Raw genomic sequence first — 6,184 nt, forward strand, 5'->3', positions numbered from 1 at the left:
ACAGAGGAAGTAGAAAGGTGGAAAAATAAGAAGAGGGACCCTTTGGAAGAAATGAAGGCATTTCTTATGAGAGCCTTGAGGCTTTTTTTTTTTTTTATCCTTCCAACATCTGACCTGCAAGGGCTAGAGTGACAGCGTCATGCAAATGCTGCAGTCCAGCAGGTCTGAGAGAGGGTGGATGCTAGACAGTGAGTTAATGTTAATGATGAGTGCAGTGAAAATACCAGCCGATACCACCCCCTCCACACACAACCGCTCTGAGTCAGCATCCGCTGCTTTGCCTTGCCTTTTTGTGTGTGTCTGTGTGTGCGCGCATGTGTGTGTCTGTGTGTATGTGTGTGTGTGTGTCTGTGGCTGTGTGCGTGTGCGTGGAAGGTAAAAGCGAGTCAGTCAGTGAGAAGCAAAGGTACGTTTGAGAGCAACTAAAAACTGACTGATTTCCATCTTCAGAGCATCAGATGTATTCCCTAAGGAGGATGGGTCTATGTGATGGGGGTGGTGTAATTATGTTAATGTCATATTTATAGAGGGGAGAGATTTTTCATTCTAATTATTGGTTTGAAAGCCGTGGTCAAAAATTGCTTGGAAAACCATGCTCAGTTTTTTTTTAAAAAGCATGGAATGAAATCTAGGGAATGCTTGGATTTTTTTTTTTTATTGTTTCATTTAACTAGTTAGTGTCTAAGGCATAACTGATTGAATAGTGCATACCAAATGACAAAGAAAAGCTCCTATATAATGTTGCATTATATCACTGACCAAAATATTTAAAGTAATCCAAGATGTATTGAAATCTGAGGTAACATTTGGAGAGAAGAGTGAGGGAGGGCAAGAGGGTAGTAAGGCAGTTAGCAAATATTTTCTTCAGCATAGCTTTCTGTACAGCTTACTTGTAAATGGTTGATTCACCTGTTCTACTAGCATATATTCTAATTCTTTCCCCCCCTTCTTCTCTTTTTCCCTTTAAAGCTGAACCGCTTCCTGAAGAGCACTGAATTTTCTATACCAGATTCTACTTCAGTGGCCAGGACCTTTATGGCCACTGATTCTTTTGCTCTGGGTTCTGAAAAAACATCGTGGATCCATCCCTAAAGTAGAAATGTTCTTTTCCGTCCCGCAAGCAAGGCTAAAGATTGGAGGAGAATGAATGTGAATCTAATTCAGGATTGCGGTCGTGCCATTAAAAGTTTTCAGCTTCAGAACAAAATGATTTGGGAAATATGATCAGTTTTCTTACTCTATCAACAATGTTTAAAAGTTGTAGGTGGTTCAAGCGACTTGACTCAAATAACGACAATCTTTGCATGTCAATAATGGCTACAGTTTAAGGAGTGAAAGATAGTTTTGAGTTTAGAAAAGAAGAAACTGTTAATATCAGCCTGTAATGGGATTAAATGTTGAATATGGGGAAGAGGCAAAAAGCAAATAGATGCCCGAAAGTTATCCTTGCACTGAGGATGGGTTTAAAGTGCTGTATATCCTAGGGCCCACCTTACTGAAGAGGTATAATGGGGAAATATTTCAATTAGAAACCCATTAACAAGCATTTAATCCTTCTTTAAGGCATTAGAGGAAATAGAATAAAACATTTACTGTACAAATCTGCTGCAAGCAGACTTTAACCCATTTATAGACTTATCCTTCTGATGTATTGTACTATGGCTACTCAAGAGTCAGGATAGTAAAGATTTTATTTGTACTCCTTTTTTCCAAAGTTGTGGAATCTATTCTAAGAAGTGTCTTGATCAATCAGCTGATATTATTGTTTTGAATGTCTGTATGTATATTGTCTACTTATTTGATCTTTTCCAACCCCTGCTTGAAAAGGTGGGTTTTTTATACAACAGCAACAAAAGTTTTACTGAATGTAATCTTGACGACTAAGTGATTCAGATTATTTGAAGAAGAATTCTACTGGATCATATCGGACTTTTCCTAGTCCCTGAGACCCTAACTTGTGAGGTTTTTTAGCAACAATCACAAGTCAGGCTCTTGGGACCTAGGCGGAGGGGAACCAGCAGCTTTGGACTTTATTGATTGTTTATCTGCAATATTAACAGAACCAAAGGAGATTTTCTTATCTGGGGGAAAATATTTATTTCAGATGTTAAGCATTAGTGTTATGCTACAAAAAAATTGCTGCTATGTATTGTACAATATAAAGATTCTACATAATTTGTATGTTTGGAAACCTATATTGTAGTGGATAACGTAACATTTCAAATTAAAATTTAAAATGAATGACAGATATCTACATAAAAAAATCAAGTACTGAAGGATAAATGCACTGTTTTCAACCATAAGTTGCTATTATGGATCCTTCTGGTGGATAATAAAACAAAACACATTTCCAAATGTATTGCTATAATATTTAATGAACTTTTTGAAACTTTACAAATTATACATTGATCTGTGAGGCCTAGCAAATGCATTGATACTGTTGTCTTTGGGGTAATAATCTGAGCATGCAAGAAAACTGTTGCTTCTCTTTTCCTGTAAGGCAGTGCAGAGATTCCTTTATAGTTGTTACTATTTCTCTTAGTCTATATAATAATACAATACAGGTTCTCATTTGGTGTATTAACCTCTTACTCTGAAAGAAAAGAGAAAGCTGGTGTCAAATTCATAATGCTGTGTTGAAGTCACTTTGCACACAGAACTACATACTTTTCATCTACTTACTGTATCTCAGCAGAGAAGACCGGACACCAGGAATTAGGCTCAAACTTTAGTCTCTTCCCTCACTTTTTACTTTTCACTTATAAAAACAGACTAACTGTTGTGTTGTCCCCATATGCTGAATACTTCAGTGACTTCAGCATAAGATTTACCAGGACACAGCTACTTTGTAATGTCTATCACTCCTAAAGTGCTGAACCAGAACACAGAACATTTGACTGTATTTCTTAATATTTTATAAGTAGTTTGGTCCTGATTAATTTTTGTTTGTTTCCTGTATCTAACCCAAGATGGTGCAGCACCCTGTTAATAGTGTACTAATGTCACACTTCACTGATTGAAACAAAGGCTTTACTTAGGGCAAGCATCTAAACAATTTGGTCATTTTGAAACTGATATTTTGGCTCCAGTTTATTTTTTCCATGTATGTGGGAGGAATTGTGTTTTATTGTAATGCTATTGTTAAAATAAATTATTATTAAACAGAATAATTCAAAGTTTTGTTGTCCTATTTTCTTACAAAACAAACCACGCTTTGTATAGTTTTCAATCAAGTTACTAAAACTACAGTTAAAGCTTTACTTTAAAAAAAATTTTTACCTATCCCAAAGATGACACAGTTTCTAATAAAGATGAAATTATTTTCTTCATAAAGCCATCAATCTTGCATGCTCAGAACACTCAAGAGTTGCATGGAAACATTTGATCCATCCTAGATGTACTAGTAATTCTTTTAAAGAAAGGTGTATTGACCTATGATGGTTTCTATTTATGTAATCTGAGAGGAGTAGATCTAAATCTGAGTATGCAAAACTAAAATATCAAACCTGGGTGATGCACTGATGAGGCACTTCGGTAGCAATTGACTTTATTATACATAATAGATTCTCTGACTTGTTCTAAAAACAATATTAAAGGTGTTGATCAGGTGAACAGGTATTCTGCCCTGATAAACTATATAGTGAGATCTAAATATATTGTGGGTGGTATAGACATGCTGATATATAATAACTATGGTATTTAAAATATGCATAACATTTTCCAAAGTACAAATCCTGATTATGCTTCATTTATCAGATAAATAATGCACATATATGTATACATGAGGGATCTGTAGTGCATTTATGTATAAGCACAATTTTCTTGAATGTGATTAGTTCATATCTAATTTGTCCATGTCTGTGATTCATTTTACAATTATCCTTAAGTGTAAAAAAAAGACATTAGATGCTGCATTTTTCACCTGTCTCAGTCATGAACTAATAACACAAAGATTCCAAATATTTTCTGTAAATGACAGTGGTGATCAAATGAATCCAGAAAATAACCCTGTGTGGCTTATTTAGTGTTACACCAAAAACGTGAATCCAGTGAAGGGGGCAGAATACTGGATCTGCAGTAATTGCTTGAACTCTGATAGTATAGTTGGTATTCTATACCCACTCTATTCACCACTGGCCCTTGGAAAAGGGAGAAAAAGTTAGAGCACGCTAAGCCTTTTTTCCTATTCAAACAATGCCAAACTAAGAACTGGCACATGTTAAAGCCTTCATAAAAATATATAGCCCAGTCTTTTACTCAGGCAAAACATCCATTGAGTTCAGTGAGACTTTTTGCCTATGTCCAGACTGCATGATCAAGCCCACAGACAGCCTATAGAATGCAGTCTTATTTATACTTTGGCAGCATGTATTACTTCTCTTTATTAGCTGCATGGCAGCAAACAGATCTTTTGTGCTTATGATTTATATATCAAAAATGTATACATACACACACACATACACATTATATATCTATATCTATATCTATCTATATATAGATATAGATATATAAATGTGTATTCATTCATGTGTCTGTTACCTTTTCTGTTGCAGTATAATATTTTCTAAATGCTATATAATATGTGATTTTGGGTAATCAGCTCATGCTACAGCTTTAAAAAAAAAACCCTCTAGCAACAGAGAGAGAGAGAGAGAGAGAGAGAAAATGATGTGTGATGCATACAAAAAAGGAGTGATATTAACAATTCGATGAATTCCTAGTTGGTAGACCAGACTGAGCCAGACGCATATATTAACGGCTGTCTGCTGCTGATGTGAGCCTGCTCAATGCGGTGGAAATGAAGGATCACCTAGCCCCTGACACCAGCTTATTTGTACGTTTTAATTTTAAAAAGGAAAATCACTGTTTTACATAAACATCTTAACCCCTGCATGATTTTCCTCCTTCCTCCCCTTTTCCTTCATATTGTTTGCTAATTTACTGTCAACTTAAAGTGCTGTTTAGCTGGAGCCCAACAAAAACATCAGTCAAAAAGCAAGGGGAAGTATTAGCTTTTCTTTTGTCTGCCATGTACAATTGGGTGGTTATCATGATAATCATATATTTTCACTTTTAATCTTAATAGGGGGGACACACATTTTCCAGAATGTCATTTTTAAGCATTTTCAGTTTCAACAAAGACAACACTTTTCATGTTATACCAAAATAAAATGTGTTTATGGCTCATGCCAAGTGTGAGTTGATCAGTACCATTCATTAATCCGAAAGTCCTTAATACCTTTGTATATATAGTGTTAAATCTACCAGTCAGGATTCCTTTCCAAACCTTATAAACTTTAGGATCCATTAATATTGTCTAGAAGAATGCTACATGAGTCTGGGGAATTGCAGTCCAGGTTAATTACCATTGGAATTGGAGGAAAGGATAGTCTACCTTAAACTGTATCACAAGAATCTACAATTATTACATTTTAGGGCATATTCCTATTCATCTGATGAAATATATCAATGAAGTTTGACAGAAGATGTTATCCATTTACATGGGTAATGAAAATCGGCACATCAATGGTTCACTAACTCACAGCTTTTTTCACCACTTTAAGATGCAGTGCAACAAAAATATCTGTAGGCAGTAAATGTAGCCATCATTTTGATTTGTCCATATGGTGACTATACTCCGTTCCTGACTGGGTACTTAATTTAACCCTGAAATGCAGCTATTTCCATCTGCAACCCAGAAAAGAGACCAACTTTCCAAAGTCAATGTTATATATAAAACCCCTTGACATTACAAACATTGCTAGAAAAAAACAAATTTACATTCAAAAGAGAGGATCCCATAAACAATTGTCAAGTAAATTGTATCACTCAAGCACCAGATAAATATTGGAACTACATTAATTTTGCTGTGTAGGTTCATTTAAAGTCCCTTTGTCTAAACAAGGCATCTGTGGGAGACATCCCCTTGGTAATATCTTTCATCATTTGTTACTTACAATGAGGCATCTTCAGTTTTCATTGAATGCTGCATCTTTCTAGCCCTCCGTAACATTAGATTCATCCTTATCAGATGAAATACATTAATCTAGTAATATTAAGTTGTATGTAAAGCTACTTTTTACTTACAATGGCCTGGTAACAGGTGGAATATGGAGGCAATTGAGATTAAGTGAATATAAGATTCCTTAAATCAACAGTGACAAAACTATGTTATTTGTATAAG

General features: G+C 35.2%; 1 long non-coding RNA gene across 6 annotated transcripts in view; it reads left to right on the forward strand.

The window, feature by feature from the left end:
• LOC128847700 (uncharacterized) overlaps positions 1–3,177 on the forward strand; it is a 394,963-nt gene extending 391,786 nt beyond the window's left edge. For all 6 annotated transcript variants that reach the window (XR_008446936.1, XR_008446940.1, XR_008446939.1 and 3 more), the window contains one exon: positions 970–3,177. This is a non-coding gene — a long non-coding RNA (uncharacterized LOC128847700). The remainder of the gene's footprint in view (positions 1–969) is intronic.
• Positions 3,178–6,184: the final 3,007 nt, after the last annotated feature.

Source organism: Malaclemys terrapin, chromosome 1 (assembly GCF_027887155.1).
Source record: "Malaclemys terrapin pileata isolate rMalTer1 chromosome 1, rMalTer1.hap1, whole genome shotgun sequence".
In the NCBI taxonomy this organism is placed as follows: domain Eukaryota; kingdom Metazoa; phylum Chordata; order Testudines; family Emydidae; genus Malaclemys; species Malaclemys terrapin.